This window comes from Crocodylus siamensis, chromosome 6 (genome assembly GCF_052110815.1).
Source record: "Crocodylus siamensis isolate JL-2025a chromosome 6, ASM5211081v1, whole genome shotgun sequence".
Classification (NCBI taxonomy): domain Eukaryota; kingdom Metazoa; phylum Chordata; order Crocodylia; family Crocodylidae; genus Crocodylus; species Crocodylus siamensis.
This window is the reverse complement of record NC_143400.1, coordinates 19536267-19555850: the sequence shown is the minus strand read 5'-3', so window position 1 is coordinate 19555850 and position 19584 is coordinate 19536267. Positions and strand designations below refer to the sequence as shown.

General features: G+C 56.1%; 1 pseudogene across 1 annotated transcript; it reads left to right on the top strand.

Moving 5' to 3' along the window:
- The first annotated feature begins 181 nt into the window (after positions 1-181).
- Positions 182-19023, top strand: LOC149861444 (polyamine-transporting ATPase 13A3-like; annotated as a pseudogene). Its single transcript, XR_016443182.1, has 23 exons — positions 182-1148; positions 2752-2845; positions 3014-3184; positions 3270-3430; positions 3526-3677; positions 3874-3943; positions 4016-4150; positions 4535-4606; positions 6182-6292; positions 12336-12407; positions 12490-12507; positions 12660-12744; positions 14012-14132; positions 14205-14329; positions 14427-14596; positions 14677-14796; positions 14961-15040; positions 15129-15173; positions 15314-15423; positions 15630-15729; positions 16299-16618; positions 17970-18065; positions 18455-19023. The product of XR_016443182.1 is annotated as a polyamine-transporting ATPase 13A3-like (transcript).
- Positions 19024-19584: the final 561 nt, after the last annotated feature.

Below are 19584 nucleotides of genomic sequence, written 5' to 3'. Positions count from 1 at the left end.
CCGCGGCAAAGAAAGGGGCCTTGTCCTTGGGGCTGGGGCACAGGCTCCTGGCCCACGATGCCCTGTGACAGGAGGCCTCCTGGCCCAGAATCCCTCAGGGTACAGGGGGGCTGTGGGTCAGGAGTGAGGGGTAGCGGCCGGGGGAAAGTGGGGGAGGGCAGGAGTCAGATCCATCCCATAATTCGCTGGGGCAGGGCCCTACTCTCCCCCCGTCCCATAATGCTTCAGGATTCCACTCCTCCCATCTGAGAATTCCCTGCCGAAGGGGTCAGGTCCCAATTCACCCCCTCTAGGAGTGTGTACAGGGGGCAGGATGGAACCTTGCTTGACCCTTATCCCATGATCCTTTGCAGGTGGGGGCAGTCAAAGCCTCTCTCCCACAGTCCTCTGGGGTGCAGAGCAGTCTGGCCCAACCCCTGTACCATGATCCTCGTGGGGGGGTGGCAAAATCCAGGGAACTGCAGTGCCTTCATCACTGGCAGGTTCTTGGGCACCCACCACCTGCTGGGAGAGCCTAAGTCCCCTCTGCCAGTCACTGCTGCAAGTGGGGTTTGGGGGCGGGGGTCACCTCCTACAGGTCACAAGGTCACGGGGAGGCGTGACTGAGGTCAGAGGTCACACTGAGGACGAGCTGGAAACTACAGCTCCAATAGTGCCTTCCTCCCCTTGTGCACATGCGTGAACGGCAACAGCCCCCCCAATGGCGCACTATCAACGGTCGTCCAGGACACACGCGCCAGGAGTATTTCCCGTCATTAGCTTTGCGGATGCCCCATCGCCTCACGATTAATCTGCGTCGCCTCCTGCTGCGCATGTGCATGGTCCCCACAACACGCATGCGTGGAATCACCGACCCATAAGCGCGAGGCCCTGCCCCCTATACTTTCTTCCTTCGGAGCATGCGCCTTCACCACCCAGTGGCGCCAGGTCATCTTGCGCTCCCCCTCCCTTGTGCGCATGCGCCCGCCCCTACCCCCTCCTTCCGCGCATGTGCATTGCCTGCCAGCGCTCGAGGTGGCGCTCGCGGTGTCAACAGCTACCGCGGGCCCATCCCCTACTCCCGCGCTCCGTGTATCCCGCGCGCCCCTCTCCCCCACGCTAGGCCCTGCCCTGTCCCGTTGGGAGATGTGATGTGGAGTTAGGAGCTGGTGAGTCTGCTGCAAGGGGGCGTCACGTGGGGCCGAGGGAATAGTTGAGAGGGGCGCGTCCCCACGTAATAGGGTGGGGGTCACGTGGGGCTGAAGTGACAGTTGGGGGCGAGGCCGGCACGTGATAGGCAGGGTCACATGGGGCTGCCAGGTCGTGTGGTAGGGCATGCCTTACGGCCGCTTGTGGGTTTCAGGGGAGGGGTCATCACCCCTCCCCACGCCTGGGATCAGTGCAGGTCCAGGGAGGGGGGAATGCCTGGGTCTTCTTCCAGCCTTGCAGGTGTATCTACCTCACCCTTCCAACCCTTCCCTCCCCCAGTGTTGTCACCCCCCTACCACATCTGTATTCTCAGCCCCTGGGAAAGCTGCTGGTCCGGGTGCCCGCGGACCAGGGCCTGTGCAGCTGACACAGTGACAAGAGCTGGCATGTGTCTCCCCACAGGGGAAGGAGTGGGGGGAGGCAGGGGGTTATCCTGTGCTGAGATGCTGTGGTGTGGGGCACAGCCAAGTGTAAGAGGGACTCCAACTATCTCTGAGGTGGGTCACAACTAGATATAACAGGGCTCTTTGGTGCTGAGATGCAGCCAGTTCGGATGCAGCTGTGTATGATAGGGCTATTCATCTGGCACTAAGATGCAGCCAGTTCTGGGGTGGGTTGTGGCCAAGTGTAAGAGGGACCAAAGCTCCCTCTGGGATGGGTTGCAGCTCAGTATGACAGGGCTTTTCAGCACTGCCATGCAGCTGCTTCTGGGGTGGGTTGTAACCAAGTATAACAGGGACCGCAGGTACCTCTGGGGTTGATTGCACCTGAGTATGACAGGGCTCTTTGATGCTGAGGTGCAGCCACTTCTAGGGTGCAGCTGTGTATAACGGGCTCTTTGCCAGGCACTGAGATGCAGCCAGCTCTGGGGCGGGTTGCAGCTGGGTATAACAGGGTCCCGTCACCTGACACCTGAGATGCGGATTTCTCTGGGGTGGGTTGGGGCTGTATGTAACAGGGTTCTTTCACAGTAAGTTGTAGCCGTTTTTGGGATAGGACGCAGGTGGGTGTAAAAGGGACCCTTCACTTAACACTTGAGATGTGGCTGTGTCTGGGGTGGGTCACGGCTGCATGTAATTGCGCTCTATCACACCACTTCTGTTACTCAACACAAGTTGAGTATAACAGGAACCCCTTATTTAGCGCTGAGATGCAGCCAGCTCTGGGGTGGTTCACAGCTGCATATAATAAGGTTCTTTCACAGTAAAATGTAGCCATTTCTGGGGTAGGGCACAGGTGGGTATAATAGAGACCCCTCACTTGGCATTGAGATGCATCAACCTCTAGGGGGTTATGGCTGCATGTAACGGATCTGCTCTGGGGTGTGTATAACGGGGCCCCTTCACCTGCAGCCATCTCTGGGTACAACAGGGTCATCTCATATTAAGATGCAGTCATTTCTGGGGTACAGCATAGCTGGGTATAACAGGAACCCCTCATTTGTTACTGGGATGCAACCAGTTCTGGGGCGGCTCCCAGCTGCATGTAACGGGACCCCTCGTGCTATGATGCAGTCACCTCTGGGGTGGGCTGTGGCTGGGTGTAATGGGTCCCCTCTCCCAGGAGCCTGGTGCTGGGGTAGGCACGTGACCCACAGGAAGGAGACATGGAGGGACCGGCTCAGAACTACATCAGTCGAGATGAGGAAGATGAGATGGTGAGTCCCCCTTGCCCCAGGGCATTGTGGGAACTGTCCTCCTCCATGCCATCCTACAAGCTGGGAAGCCTGCCCCTGGGCACTGTGGCAGCCCAGCAGGACCCAGCACAATGCATTATGGGTAAGGGACCAACAGGGAGTGCTGCCTGCTCCATTCTGCCCCCACAGGAGGTGGCTGGATACCGCCCCTGCCCCTGGAAGCTGGTGCTGGTCACTCTGGGGACCCTGTGCTCTGGCGGCTTCCTCCTCCTCTTCCTCTACTGGCTTCCTCAGCGCAGTGTGTGTTGGACCTGCCACCGTGCCTCCCTGCGTGATGCCTGCGTGCTCCTCCTGCGGACTGTGAGTCGTGGGGGGGGTGTTGGCTGGGGGGGTGGCGAATTTGACCCCTACCCTAACCATCTCCCCCCTGCTCCTGCCCTGACAGGATGAATTCCGCACCTGGTCCTGAGTCTGGGTCCACAACTTCTGGGCCCTGGCCAGGGACCCCCTGGGCTGCCCGCAGTCAGGGGATGGCAGTCCAGAGGGGCCCCCGGAGGCCAAGGGGCTGACTGCAAGCAGGGACTGCTACCCATGGGGCAGATGGAGGTGAGGTGGTCTCCAGTGTCCCTCCCTGCATCTCCTCCACAGGGGGCCTGGATGCTGCCCCCTAGATGTATCTAACCCCCCTGCCCCTGGACCAGGTCAGGTTCTTCATCCACCACCAGGCACGGTACCTGTTGGACCCAGCAGACCAGGATTTCCACCGCCTCACGGCACTGGATGCTGGTGTGCCCTGCTCTACCCTGCATGGGGCCCACAGTGCTGGGCTGCCCTTGCCCACCCAGGCTTACTGGTGAGCAGGGTTGTGGGTCGGAGTAAGGGGCGCTGGGTGGTGGGCTGCAGGTTTGGAGTGAGGGGCACTGTGGGAAGGGGAGGGGGCTGTGGGTTTAGGAGTGAGGTGCACTGGGTGCAGGGGCTGCGGGTTGGGAGAGAGTGGCAGAGGAAGGAGGGCAGGGCGCTTCCCTCCTTACATCTACTGTCTCCCTCAGGCGGCTCTTCTGCGGAGACAATCTGATCGATGTCAAAGTGCCTTCCCTCTTCAAGCTGCTCATCAAGGAGGTGAGAAGGGACCCAGGTGTCCGGGGTCCCATCTGGGACCTAGGTGTCCTGATGGCCCCCCCCCCCACACAGGTCCTGAACCCCTTCTATGTGTTCCAAGTCTTCAGCATGGTGCTCTGGGTGCTGGACGACTACTACTACTATGCTGTCGCAATCTTGTTTATGACTGTGCTGTCCGCCATCTTTGCCCTGCATGCCATCCATAAGGTAGGTGGGACCTGGGGGAGGGTCTTGGCATGGGGGGAGGAATTAGTGCCTAGGAAAAAGGGGGCTTGGGATGGTGGAGTAGTCAATACCCAGGGGGGTGGAGATGGGGCTCAGAGTCAGTGCCTGGAGGGAGAGGCTTGGCACAGGGGGTGTGGTCTATGTCTCAGGTCACGGGCTTGCAGCTAGGATGGTCCCTTAGAGCTGGGGGTGCCTGTGGGGTGTGGGGACTGAGGGTGGTGTCCCTGGGATAGGTGTGTGCCGCAGGGTGGGGGGGGGGCAGCAGGGGCAAAGCCCAGGGGTTGGGAGGGGTATCCCAGGGCTATGGGGGGCAGTGGCCAATCTGGCCTTCTCCCAACCTACCTCCCACTCCACTTCTACCCCCAGCAATACATTCTGCTCCACGACATGGTGGCAGCCCACAATGTTGTGCGGGTGACAGTTTCCGGGGGCACCACGGTGAGTTCCTGGGTCCTGACCCCAGCCTGATCCAGGGGTTCGGATTGGCCCAGTGTAGGGGACAAATCCGAACCCCTCTCCCTTCTTCCTATTCACTGCCCCACCCGGCCACCCCAGGCTTGGAGGAGATCCTGTCCACGGAGCTGGTTCCAGGGGACGTGGTGTTGGTGCCACCAGAGGGGCTAATGGTGCCCTGTGACGCTGTCCTGCTGAGTGGCACAGCCATCATCAATGAGAGCATGCTCACCGGTAGGGGTTGGGGCTTGGGTAGCAGAGGAATTGGTGTTCCTGGGTGGGCTGGACCAGACTGGGCGTCCCCCAGGTGGGCTGCTTTCTTACACAGTGCCCAGGCCTGGCCCAGGGGCTCTGTGGCGGGGGGAGGGGCGTCACAGGTATTAAAGGGCAGGCATGTGGCGTCCTGCCACTCCTTCAGCTGCCCTCCCTCGACATCTTGGCAGGCAAGAGTGTCCCAGTGACCAAGACAGCGCTGCCAGATCCGAGGCAGGCGGGAGCAGGGGAGGGGTAGCCTGCGACCCCCCCCCCCACACACACACACAATCCCCGTGGGCATCAGCGCCACACGTTTTTCTGTGGCACCCATGTGCTCCAGACCCGCTACTACTCGGGGCAGCCTGTGCGTGCCCTCATGCTCCGCACTGGTACAGAGGGGCCCGATCCTGAGTGGGGGGCAGGGCTTCTATAGAGTCTCAGGGGGGTGTCAAGAACCCACATCCTCTGTGGGGGTCTCTGACTTTGCCCCTCACCACTTCCCTGTCTGTTGGAGGTGGACAAGCTGGGCCCCCTTATAGCCAGTGCCATGCCTGCTACAAGTGTCTGGCCAAGGAGATTTCTGGATGACCCAGCCTGGTCACCACCCCCCCAGCTCAGAGCAGCACCTGGGCCCCAGCACAGGGGCAGACCCAGAGGTACTGGGGGGAGGCAGCCTCTCTTACCCCCTTTACCCTGCTTCTCCAGGCTTCTCCACCACCAAGGGGCAACTGGTCTGCTCCATCCTGTACCCAAAGCCGACCGAGTTTCGGCTGTACCGTGATGCCAGGCGCTTCCTGCTCTGTCTCATAGCCGTGGCGGGCGCTGGCATTGCCTACTCAGTTGCCCGCAGTGTCCAGCAGGGAGTGAGTGGCGTGGTGAGGAGTTCAGGGGCCTGCATCCCCCACCATGGATAGGCTGACCATGGGGTCTCCCTCCCCACCCCCCAGGAGGAGGCAGGGTGCATCATGCTGGAGTCCCTGGACATCCTGACCACTGTGGTACCCCCGGCGCTGCCTGCCACCCTCACGGCTGGCATCGCTTGGGCCCAGCAGCGACTCTATGCCCGCGCCATCCATGCCACCAGACCCCAGCACCTGCATGCTGCCGGGCGCCTCAACCTCTTCTGTTTCGACAAGGTCAGGATATAGGCTGGCGGCTAGGGCTGCTCAATCCTGCTTCTCTTACTACATAGATAACAACAAGGCATATTAAGATTCCCACCATATTCTCCCTTTCTTGAGATCAAATACAGCCTAAACTTTTTCTTTTTACTTTCTTGTCTAATTTTCTGAACTTTGATTTAAGCCATCTCAGGCGCACTTGGAGATCACCAGTAGGTTCACAGCTCCACTTGCTGGCTTCTTGTTCCGAGGACGACTCAGCTTCCGGAGTGAGTTCATCCTGGGAGTTGGTGTCCTCTGACGCTCGTGGATGTTGTTTCACATGGGTATGGTGTATCCAACGGTCATGGCCAGCAATCTTTACAGCGGTGTGGGTTGTTAGAAGTACCTGGAAAGGGCCACTCTACCTCTCAGTCAAAGGTTCCTTTTTCCACCGATGCACCAAGACCCAGTCTCCTGGGCAGAAGTCATGTACCGATACGTCTAAAGGCAGGCGCTGAAAGGAGGCTGCATACCTGTGAAGAGAAGACAAGACAGACTGCAAAGCAATAACATACATGTGAAGCTCGCTGTTACCTAATTCAAAAGTTGCATTTTCTCGCATCCCAGGGGGTAAGACTCGAGGGGGCTTGCCAAACATAATTTCATATGGGGTTAATTTAATGGCCTGTCGGGGAGTGTTTCGAATGCAAGTAAGAGCTAGTGGCAATGCTTGAGGCCACTTAAGGCGTGCTTCAATACAGATTTTGGTGAGTAGAGTCTTTAAGGTCCTATTCATGCGTTCCACGTGTCCTGAACTCTGTGGTCTCCATGGTGTGTGTAGTTTCCAAGTGATCTTGAGAGCTTGTGCGACTTCTTGAACTACCTTTCCCACAAAGTGTTGTCCTTGATCCAACTCGATGGATTCAGGCAGAGAATACCGGGGAATGATCTCCTGCAACAAATACTTCACTACTGTAGCCGCAGTGGCAGTCCTGGTGGGCCACGCCTCAACCCAACCAGAGAGCTAGTCTACCATGACAAGTAAAAACCCATGATGTCCGGACTGTGGGAGCTTGGCAAAATCAATCTGCCATGCTTGTCCAGGGTACGCTGCCCAGGGTCTACCGCCCATTGGCACAGGGCGTTTCCTTCAAGGGTTTATTTTCTGGCATGTGATGCACCTGGTAGCAATACGCTGAGCTTCTACATATAGCCCTGGGGCTACTGCTTGGCGGATCACTAGATCACCCATAGCCAAGCCTCCCATATGGGTTCTTGCATGGAGCTGTTGCAGCACCTCCCGAAGCAAGGGCCTGGGTATCATGACCTTTCCTCCCGCCACCCCTGGGAGTTCTTTTTTGCACAAGCTTTCTGTGCAAATTTATCTTCTTCAGGGGAATACTGCGGGACTAAATCCCGGACGTATGGCCATATGGCGTGGGACAAGGCCTGCCTGGATACTTCCTCCGCTTCTCCCCCAATAAATGCGGCTTCCTTTGCTGCCGCATCAGCCTTTGCGTTTCCAAGCTTATGCTTTTCCTCAGCAGCCTTCCCATGGGCGCACATGAATGACTGCTACCTCTTTAGGCTGGTGGAGTGCCTCTAGTAGCTTGATAATCTGAGGGCCGTTAGCAATTTTATTCCCAGAAGCCGTAATGAAACCCCTTTCTTTCCACAATAGTCCGTGCGCATGGACCATAGAAAAAGCATAGCAAGAATCAGTGTATACATTAACCCGCTGGCCTGTCCCCAGCTGTAATGCTCGGGTGAGCGCAGTGAGTTCCGCGGCCTGTGCCGACCATGAGCTCGGCAATGACTCCCTCCATACTACCTTATCCAAGGTTACCACTGCACATCCTGTTCGTCTTTTTCCATCGATGACAGAGCTGGAGCCGTCTACGAAGTATTCAGCATCTGGGTCTTCAATTGGGTCCTCAGCAAGATCAGGCCGCACCTGTGTGGTTTGATTCAGGACCTCAAGGCAGTCATGCGTCAGTTTCCCTGGCTCCAGCAGCAAGGTTGCAGGGTTCAAGGCTGTAGTATGTTTGAAAGTAAGTCCTGGATTAGGGAGCAAAAATATCTCATACCGTGATTGTCTGGAGGGGTTGAGAAACTTTCCTCCCTCAGTCCCTAGAATCTGGGGAACTCCATGTGGGGTGTGTATTTCCATATCCGCACCCATGACTATCTTCTGGGCTTCTTCAACAACCACTGCTGTGGCTGCCACAGCCCGAAGACAGGCTGGCCACCCGAGTGCAACTGGATCTAGAACCTTTGAGTAATATCCCACGGGTCTCCAGGTTGGGCCTGATGGCTGTGTCAGCACCCCTGATGCGACCCCTCGATTCTCATGAATATACAGTCGATATGGCTTTTTACTATTTGGGATGGCCAGGGCAGGGGGCTGGGTTAATGCTGACTTAAGCAGATCAAAGGCATGCTGCATTTCTTTATTCCATTTCCATTCAGTGAGACTCTCCTTAGTCAGTGAGTCATACAGTGGTCTAGCCTTTCCACCATAATCTGGTATCCATAGTCGACAGAACCCAGTTAGCCCTAGGAATGCCCGCAGCTCCTTGGGTGACTTAGGTGAGGTTAGACCTTGGATTGCCTGTATGCGATCTGCACTCAGGGCTCTGACTCCTTTTGAGAGCTTATATCCCAAAAATGTAACTTGAGGCTGACATATTTGGGCTTTCTCTCTAGAGACTTTATATCCTTTTTCCCCTAGAGTGTTTAACAGCGACCTGGTGGCTTCCTCACAGAGTTGCAAGTTTGGGCTTGCAACTAGCAGGTCATCCACATACTGGAGGAGAGTCACTGCGGGGTGTGATCCCTTCCACTCCTCCAAGTCCTTCTGAAGGGCAAGTCTGAAAATATGGGGGGCTGCTATGAATCCTTGTGGAAGAACTGTCCACATGAGTTGGGCTTTATGGAAAGTATCTGGATCCTCCCATTCAAAAGCAAACAATTTTTGACTCTCTCGGTGAAGGGGAATGGAGAAGAAAGCATCTTTCAAATCTAGCACTGAAAATATTTCAGCTTCCCCCGGTACTTGTGTCAAAATTGTGTGTGGGTTCGGGACTACAGGATGGTCTGAAAGGACCTTCTTATTTACTGCTCGCAGGTCTTGGACCAGTCTGTATGAGACCCCATCTGCCTTCGGCACTCTGAGAATGGGGATATTATATGGTGAGGACCCTTCCACTAGCCATCCGCACCTCTTCTATTTCTCTATTAACGGCTTGAGTCCAGCTCTGGCTGCTCGGCTGAGTGGATACTGCTTTACCCGAACGGGCCCCTCCCCATCCTTGAGTATGATCCTTACCGGGGAGACCGACTTAGCTTGTGCAGGGGTTCCATCAGCCCATACCGAAGGGTCTACTCCAGTCATGTGATCTTCAGAACTTACTACTGGCATCGGTCCTCCAGGAGAGCCATCTGATAGTTCGAGCTCTGCTTGGCAGGTAGCTGGACCACCATCTGGTCGTCTCTGAAAAATATCTCAGCTTGCAATTTTGTGAGTAGGTCCCGCCCAAGTAGTGCAACCGGGCAACTTGGAGAATATACAAAGGAGTGCTCAAGCAAATGGTCCCCCACTTTGGTGAGAAGTGGCTTACAAACAGGGAGTCAGAATTGCGTTCCCTCAATCCCTTCCACAAGTACATTGTGTTCACTAGTTCCTGCACAGGGTTTTTTTTCTGGAATCATTGAAAATGTAGCCCCAGTATCCACCAAGGCTTCAAAGTTTTTGCCACCAACCCTAATGGTTACCATGGGATCTTCTTGGGCTCCAACCCAAAGGGTAGTGGTCTTAGATCCCCGTCCCCTTCATTCTGTGTCCTCACCCTTTTCCTCTGCCTGCATGAGGTGACCTCTTGGTTCACCCTCTCTCTTCTCCTTCAACTTTGGGCATTCCCTCTTCCAGTGTCCTTTCTCCCTGCAGTAAGCACAAATGTCTGCTCCCACTCTTTCTCCTTTCCCTTTCTGCATCCCAGCCTTTCCAGGGTTACCTCCAGTTATAGCAGCTGCCCGTGCTGCCATCTGTCGCTGAGCCTTTTTATCCTCCTTGCGCTCCTGCATATGCTTACGATTCCCATATACCTTATATGCAATTTCCACCAGCTCTGAAATCGGTTTCCCAGCACCTCCCTCAGTTTTCTGTAACTTCTTACGAATATCAGCAGCGGATTGACCAATAAACATAAGATTTACCATGCGTTGATTATCTGGGGCTTCTGGATCTAGGTCCGAAAACCTGCGGAACGCCTTATACAGCCTCCAGAGGAAAGCTGAGGGATCCTCTTCTCTTCCCTGTCTCACTTCATACAATTTAGACAGATTAGTAACCCGAGGCACTGCCTTCCCCATTGGTTCCACTATAATCCCCAGATACCGTGCACTCAGCTCTCTTCCTTCTGCAGTATGATTATCCCATCTCGGTTCCTCAACAGGGCAGGTATCACGCAAGGTATGACCAGCAGCTCCCTCCGCTTCTACCCTGGCTGCTGTAATGCGCTCTGCCGTCCCCAACACTAATCTCCTCTCCTCCGGGGTCAGGAGGGTTTGAAGCATTATCTGGACATCAGCCCAAGTGGGTCGATAGGTTTGTCCAATAGATCGAAACAGGTCCCTCATCTTTTCAGGGTCTTCACGAAAAGAGGGGCTCTGATTCTTTCAGTTAAATAAATCTGAAGTACTAAATGGGGTGTAGACAAAAGTTGCATTGCCCCCCTCTCGGAAAACCTCTCGCATCGGGCAGTTCAGCCCCGGCTGTGATTCTACAGTCTTGCGCAAATAATAGCCCTTATTCCCTGATTCAGATGGGGCACTTGGCTGAGGCTCACGCTCTGAATCATTACGTATGCTTTGATACGCCGGTGGTGGTTTCCCTGAGGGAGGGAGCGGTGGTGCAGAGGGACTGGATCCCGAGGAGGTGTTTGATTCATCCTCACTACCTGACAGGGTGACCGGAGAGCGGGTCCGATACTCAGCCAATTCAGAATTCCCCCCCTCATTAGACTCAGGGAGTACAGGCGGTCCTCCTCGAGTCTTTCCTTTAACAACCATCACATGGGACTTTACTAAGCATTTCTTAATCCAAGGTAGCTGATTTTGAACCACCCACAACCAACAATCGATATAAGGAAATTGATTCCAATATCAGTTCTGCATAACTATTTCATGGATAGCTATCACTTCTTTTACTACAAAGGATCCTTTTGGGGTCCAGTGGACCCCAAATGTTGGCCACTCAAGTTGACAAAACTTAATTAAATCACCCTTTTTCATCTTCACTCCATAATCTGCCTGTTTTCCAAATTTACTGAAGTTTTGTAATATATAACTTAAAGGCGTATCCAAGTTTTCTACACGGGAGCGACCCGCACCCATATGCCCACAAAAGTGCGTCCAACGCACGCCAAATACCAAAAGATCCTATTTACAGACGGTTCTCATATACCAGGCCGAAAATTTCCCAGTATTAAACCAAATTGAACACGTCTTTGTTCCCGGATCCAGACCAAATTGGGCAAGGGAATTCATATACTCACTCAGATACCCCAGAGATCTCGATCAGAATCCCAGTATGTGTGTCTGCCATCCTCAGAAACCAAAAATTTTGCACAGGAGCCTTTAACTTCCCGGATATCTTTACTCACGTCTTAAGCCCCCTGGGCCAAAAAGGCGGCTCGGTGTGCACTCCCCATGGTGGCAGAGACGATCTTGTCACTGAATTCTGGGGTAGTCCAAGAAAACTCCTGGCTGGCTTGCCAGTTTTGATGCAAAAAATTGCGGTCCATTTCTTGGAGGCTCGCAAAGTATCACAGACACACATACATTAGATGGCACAAAAGGTGTATTTGCAAATAGGGTCAGAGCAGAGTCAAAAACTCAGATTACTCTGAACCCACCAAGGAATTTTTGCAGGCTGTATTTATCTTTTTCCTCCTGGGCACGTGTGCAGAAACAGGAACTCTTACAGCTCATTTCCGTTTCATACAAGCATACATGTGGTTACATCACTACATATATCGCATGTATATTATAATGAACTACTTAAGTATGCAGGGCGGAGAGGTAAATATGCATCAGCTAATTGAGCATGCTCAGAGACTACTATAGGTCACCAAGAGTTTAACCCCCCCCCTTTCAAGGACACAGTCAGTTGAATTCCAGCTTCTGTAATCTGCATGAGAAAGGCTAGGGAGAAGCTGGGGGAGAGTCTGCGATTTAGTATAAGAAGAGCTGTGGCAAGGCTGGGCAAGGAAAAACGTCCTTGGCAGTGTTTCTTTCTTATCAAGTGCAAGATGCAAGCTGTGCATTTCTAACAATACTCCATTTCTAACAACCAGATCCAGCCGCCCGTGGTGCGGCCCCCAGAGCAGGGGCCCCCGGAGATCCCAGCCAGGACCCCCGAGGACAAGGTGAGGGGATGGGGGCCTGGACAGAGAGAGAACCCAGGCATCTGGGCACCCCTAATTCACTGTCATTCTCCCTTGCTCCCAGGACCTCTTGGAGCTGACGGTAAGAACAGCCCCTGGGCACCCCCCAACCTCTCCGAGTCCAGATGGGACCCTGGTGTCCTGACACCCTCCCAACCCTGCAGCAGGTGTTTGAGGTGGGCATCCTGCTGCAGTTCCCCTTCACCGTGGGGCTGCAGCGCCAGAGCGTGGTGACATGGGGTGCTGGGGCAGCGCCGCCTCATGGTGTACACCAAGGGGGCCCCTGAGACTGTCGCCACCCTCTGCCTGCCTGACACAGGTGCACTGTCCCTTTAAGAAGGGGGTGTGGAAACAGGGTTAACATGGGTGGGAGTGTTGCATGCTGGGATATGCGATGGTGGGGGAGGGGCTGAGAGCAGTGCCATCTGGAAGGTATAGCTCAGATTAGGAAAAGGAGGTATTAGGAGGGGCTGTAGTCCTGAGTTAGCGGTGCATGCTGGGAGGTATGGTTCTGATTGAGAGCAATGAATGCTGGGAGGCACAATCTGCAATGAGAGCAATGCATTCTGGTCATCGCATAGGAGGTATGATGGCAGGTGCAGGCTTGAAGGAACCCTGCATGCTGGAATTCGTAGCTCAGGCTTTGGGGGAGCAGTGAAGCATGCTGGGAGGTGCGGTTCTGATGGGGAGAAGTGCATGTTGGTAGCTGTAGTTACAGGAAGGCATACTGAGATGTAGTCCTAAAAGCAATGGTGCATGCTGGGAGTCATAGTTCAGGCAGGGAGGGAGAGGCATGCTGGGAGCTATAGTTCTAAGGAGGAGTGGCGCATACTTGGAGTTGTAGCCTGGGCTGGTGAGGGGCATGGAGAAGCTGCTGGCAGCTGTAGTTCTAAGGAGAGCAGTGCATGCTGGGAGGTAGAAACCTGCCAGGGATGGTGGGGATATACTGGGAGCTGTAGTTCTTATGCAGGACTGCAACTCCCAGTATGTGCTGCTTTTCATTGTAATCGTAGAGATGAATGAGGCATGCTGGGAAGAGTCACCTTTTTTGGAGGAAGGATTGCATGCTGGAATTTGAAGTCCAGGCCTGAGTGGGGCAGGGGAAACGGCCTGCTGGGAGCTATAGTCCTGAGAGCACTGCAGACTAGGAGTTGCAATCCAGGGGAGAATCCTAGAAGTAGGGTCAGAAGGGACCTTATAGATCTTCAAGTCCCCACCTCCTGCTAGGGCAGGAGATAAAAAACTGGGCTCAAATGATCCCAGTTAGGTAGGCATCAGGCTTCCTCTTAAAGACCCCCAGGGTAGGACCCACCACCACTTCCCTTGGAAGTTGGTTCCAGATCCTAGCTGCTATAACACTGAAGTAGTTCTTATGGAGGAACAAGGCATAACAGGGGTTATGGCCCTGTGTGAGTGCAAGGTGTGCTGGGAACTAGGCTGAGAGGAGCCAAGCCTGCAGTGAAGCCCAGCAGAGTAGGGCTGCAAGTCCCAGCATGCCCTGGCTTGCCTTGGGGAAGAAGGAGGTTAGATGTGGGGTGCAGGGGGCGGCCCAGATGCCTGGGTCCCTCACTGCTGGCCCTGCCCAGTTCCCGAGGACTTCCAGGCCATGCTGGAGACCTACACGTGTCGGGGGCTGCGCGTCATCGTCCTGGCAACCCAGCACCTGGAGGTATGCCTTCCCTGGCACAAGCTACAGCACCTCAGCAGGTACCTGCCCTCCTCCACTGCCCTCAGAGCCCTGTCCCAAGCTGCACCCCTCATTGTCTCTTCCCCCCATAGGGACTTGGTGGAGCAGGACATGGACTTCCTGGGCCTGGTGATGCTTCAGAACAAGCTGAAGCCCGAGAGCGCCAGGATCCTGGGCGAGCTGCGCCGCGCATGCATGAGGCCCGTCATGGTCACTGGTGGGCGTGGACACTGGGATTCCTGGGAGCAGGGTGGGGCACCCAGATGCCTGGGTTTCCTGCCAGCTTGCAGGCATTGAATCCCACATCCCCCCAGGTGACAATATGCTGACGGCCATCTCGGTGGCCCGGGAGCGTGGCATGATCCCACCCAAGGGCCACGTGGTGCTGGCTGAGGCCCTGTCCCCCTGCGATGGGTAGCCCCCCACCATCACCTGGCACTACACAGACTCCAAGCCTGACAGCAGCACTAAGGGGGGCACTGAGGTGAGGGGGGGGTGTTATCGGTTGGAAGGGGGGTCCAGCAGGGGCCACCAGGCTCATTTTCCGCCTTCCCGCCCCCCCAGGACTTCAAGCAGGCGCTGGCTGAAGCTGAGACCCCCCCCCCCGACACCAGCTACCACTTTGCCATCAGGGGAAAGACCCTTGGCGTCATATATGAGCACATCCCCGAGCTCCTGCCCAAGGTGAGCCTGGATGCTTGGGTTCTCTGCCCTTACCCCCGCCACCACCATAGCTGGGAGAGAACCCAGGTGTCCAGGGCTCCCTTCCCCACACCAGCCCCCACTTTCCTGCCAGAGCAGGGAGGGAACCCAGGCATATGGCTCCATTCTCAGCTTCCCTCCTGCAGCTCCTGCTCTGTGCCACTGTCTACGCCTGCATGGCGCCTGACCAGAAGACTTAGCTGGTGGAAGCCCTGCAGCGAGTGGAGTGAGTTTGGGGGACCTGGGTTCCTCGAGGGGGGTGGGATGGGAGCTCAAAGACCTAGGTTCTATCCACTCTTTTCTCTCGCTTCCAGCTACTATGTGGGCATGTGTGTGGGGATGGAACCAATGACTGTGGGGTGAGTTGTTTGGTGTAAAAACCCAGGCAGCCGGACTTCTTTCCAGCTCTGGGCTGCTTGGAGCGCCCTAGATGCCTGGGTTCTCCCCATCCTGCCCCCAACACGAAAGGGGCGGAGTCACAGGTCACTCTCCCCCCCAGGCACTGAAGCGGGCGCACGCAGGCATCTTGCTCTCAGAGCAGGAGGCCTCAGTGGCGTCACCCTTCACCTCCCAGCGGCCCAATATCTCCTGTGTGCCTGATCTCCTCAGGTAGAGCAATGCATGCTGGGAGCTGTGGGGGGAGCAGGGGATGTTGGGAGCTGGGATCTGGAGGGTCTGGGCTCCAACCTGGCCTGGAGCAGGGGACCCCTTGGGGTAGGGGGTTCAGAACACTGCAGGGCATGCTAGAATATGGAGGCATGCTGGGATGCTTAGACCTCCTTGGCCTGGGGCCCTGATCTTTCCTCCTGCCACAGGGGGGGACGGGCAGCACTGGTCACCTCCTTCTTCTGTGTGTTCAAGTTCATGGCACTCTACAGCCTCATCCAGTACTTTAGCGTCCTGCTGCTCTACTCTGTGAGTGCACCCAGCTCTGGGGGACTCCCCCTGTCTGGCTCCAGAGCCAGCTACCTCTGGGGTGGGCACAGGCAAGCATAATGGGGCACCTTCCAAGCCACAAAGCACCCAGGTCTGGGGTGAAGACCACTAGGAGTTGACTATACCAGTTAGGATTGGCTATAGTGGGATCAAAGATGTAACCAGTTCTAGGGTAGAGCTTAGCCAAGTATAACAGGATTGAGGATGTGTCCAGCCCTGGAGTGCAGTATAATAGGGTCCCTCCTCGTCCAGGATGGACCAAGCGCTGGAGTGGAGATTGTTTGGGGCTGGTTAGACCACTTAGGATTGGTTATACTGGGATTGGAGATGCAGCTGGTCCTGGGCCAGAGCGCAGCCCAAGGTCTAAGGATGCATCCAGGTCTGGGGTGGAGATCAGTAGGAGATGGTTATATCAGTCAGGGCTGATTATAGTAGGATCAGAGATGCTGGTGGCTCTGGGGCAGAACATAGCCAAGTATAACAGAGTTGAGGATGCACCCAGCTCTCGGGTAGACCAGCCCGTCACCCCTCTTCCTTCTTCCCTACAGATGTTCAGCAACCTGGGTGACACCCAGTATCTCTTCATTGACATCGCAATTATTATGTCCCTCCCCTTCACCAGTACATGTTGGGGGGGAAACTGGGGGGAGGCACAGGGCCCTGTGCACCCCTCACCCCCTGGGTCTTCCTCCACAGTGAGTCTGACCCAAGTCTGGCCAGTGCTGGGTCCCCAGTGCCCCCCGGTGGGGCTGGCATCGCCGCAGCTGCTGCTCTTGGTGCTGGCCCAGATCCTGCTGGCCGCCTCCTTCCAAGTGCTGCCCTTTCTGCTCGTGCGTGCCCAGCCCTGGTACCAGCCCCCTGGTGCCCTGTAAGTGCCCCCCAGAGATGCCCCTATACCCCCAGCCCGCACCTGGACTCTGGGACATGCCCCTGCCCTTCCTGTTCATGCACACCCAGCCCTGATATCAGCCGCCTGGAGCCCTGTAAGTACCCCCCACACTTGCACCTGCACCCCCCACACCTGTTCCTATCCCCCTGGACCTGCTCCTCTCTCACACGCCTGTCCCTGAACCCCCTGCACCTGCCCCTGTAGGGGTTCAGAGGGCCTCCGCCTGGTTCAGTGCATGCTGGGTGGCAGAAGTCATGGAGAAGGGCGAGTTGGCCTCAAGGCATGCTGGGAAACGGGGATGGAGCCAGGATATGCTGGGACAGGGGAAGAGCCAGACCCAGTGCATGCTGGGAAGTAGAAGTCACGGGGAGGCCGGGCCAAGTCTGGTGGGAGACTGGGTGCGGTGGGGAGGCATAGTGCATGCTAAGAGGTAGAAGCCATGGTGAAGGGGGCCTGGGCCCAGGGCATGCTGGGACATGGAGGAGTGGAGAGCAGACTCAGTGTATGCTGGGAGATGGACTGACTGCCAGGCCTGGTATATGCTGGGGGGCAAAAGGGGTGGGCATAGTGCATCCTGGGAAACACAAATCATGGACAAGTGGGGGCCAGGCCCAGAGCATGCTGGGACATGCAGGGAAGGGGGAAGGAGCAGATCCAGTGCATACTGGGAGACAAGGGGACCAGGCCCAGTGCATGCTGGGAAGTAATCATGGGGAAAGGGGAGGCCAGGCCTGGGGCATGTTGGAACCCCAATGCATGCTGGGACTGGACCACCTGGCACCTGCCCCCACTACCCCCAGCACCTGGGCCCCTGGCCCCAATGCCTCATGCAGCCTGGGGCCCCCAGCACCTGCCAACGCCACCCCAGCCCCCCTACCCAGCCCCGTGGTGCTCCCGGGTGGGGGCAGGGCTGAGTTCTGCAGGAGGTTGGAGGAGGGGAGGTACAATGCATGCTGGGATGTAGGAGGACCAGATTTGGGGCACAGACCCAGTGCATGCTGGGATCCAGGAAGACCAGATCCAGGGCTGGCTGTAGTTAATATCATGGTGTGAAGGGGTCCTAGGGGCACTGATGGGGGCTTCCATGGGTGACTAGGATGGCCTGGGCCATGGTGGGGGACTCTAGTGTGGTGCCTAAACCCACCCTCCCTGCCAGCTGACCTGCATGCCCTACGAATGGCGCCTGACACTCCTGGCGCTGGCCCTGACCCATGCCCTGCTAGCTGTTGGCATTGAGGTGAGATTTGCCCCATGGGGGGTGCGGGGAGGGCAGCAGCACATTCCAACGGCATCTTTTCATCCTTCTGCCCCCCCTCCCCCGCCCGCCCAGAGCTACGTGTGTGACTGTGATGCCCTGTGGTAGCACCTGTGCTACACTCAACACCGGTACCGGTACCGGTACCAGAGCCAGGCCATCTATCCCCAGGTATGGTAGGGGGTCAAGCAAAGCATGCTGGGATAGTGGTGGTGCCTTCTATGGATCTGTTTGCAATGCCTGCTGGGGTAGCAGTGGTGTTTTTCACCTATCTGCTCTGCAATGCAGACTTGGATAGCAGTGCTTTGCACCTATTTGCTTTCTAATGCATGCTGGAACAGCGGTGTGGCCTTCCACATATCTGTTTTGCAGTGCATGCTGGGATAGCAACAGGATGCATTGTTGCAGTGCATTGTAGGAGATGGCTCCTGTGAACTCTCAGCAGCCTTGCAAAACATACTGGGGAGCCCCTTGGCTTAACCTTTGCTTGCTGAACTGTTGTGGGTGGAAGGTCTGTCCCCTCTGGCAGCTAGTGACTCCTCCTCCCACTTCCCTGCCAGCTGGAGGTGGATGAGCTGGGGCCCTGTTACAGCCAGCACCTGTGCTGCCAGCGCCAGGCCCCACCACATGTCCACTACAAGTGCCTGGAACAGGAGATCCTGGACGACCCAGCCTGGCCCCCCCACCGCCAGAGCAGCACCCAGGCCCTGGGGCCACCGGCCAAGAGCATTGCCTAGCCCCCTCCCCCACCTCCCGCAGTGTCAGACTTGGGGGTGAGGAGGCAAGCCAGCTATCCGCATGCGTGGCGCAGGGCCTGCTGGGAGATGCAGGCACCATGTCATAATGGGTGGCTTCCCAGCATGCTTAGCAGGACCTTTTAGGGGTGGGGAGGGTTCTCAAACTGCAGCTTCTAGCATTCTTTGCAACTAGCCAGGAGCCCAAGGGCTGCTGGAAATGATAGACTGTGGCCCCCCCACACAGGTATGTTGCCCACCAGGGTGGGAGGAGGGGGCAATTCTGCTCCACCAATCAGGTGTAAGGACCTGGAGTTCTATGCACCTTGGCTCCTCCCCATTTCCCTAGTCCATCCGCTGTGGCCACCTGGGAAAGGAGAATAAATTGGAAATAATCAGAATTTTGCATGGACAGTGGATCATTTTATGTGTGTGTTGGGGTGGGGCTGAAAGCCTGATGCCTGGGTTTTGTCTTTTTGTCTGCACTTAGAGAGGGGAGTGGGGCCTGCTGGGTTGGGTTTGGCCCTTACCTTGGGGCCTCTGGGCACCCCTGGCCTCTGGATTGGGACTTCACAGAGGCTATAGACCTGCAGGGATGGGGGGTAAGATGGGTTTTGTAAACATTTTAAAAGAAAAAAAAGGAAAAGAAAAAAAGGCCTGATCTTGCAGCTCCCTTGGAGAAGGGGTCCTGGACCGTGCCTACCCCAAGCCTGGCTGGGTTCTTGGTCTGGCCACTCAATTGGCTCTGCAGCTTCCTCCATGTCCTATAATGGTACAGCCCAGGTTCCCATTTAGGGCTTACAGTGGTACAATCCAGTCTAGGTCTTTTGCAATAGTCATAATGGTACAGTCCACTCCCCAGTTCTCCCTCCCCATTTGCAATGGTTATAATAGTATAATCCATACCCTATTTCTTCCCACCCTTTCACAGGGCCACAAGGGTATAATCCACGCCC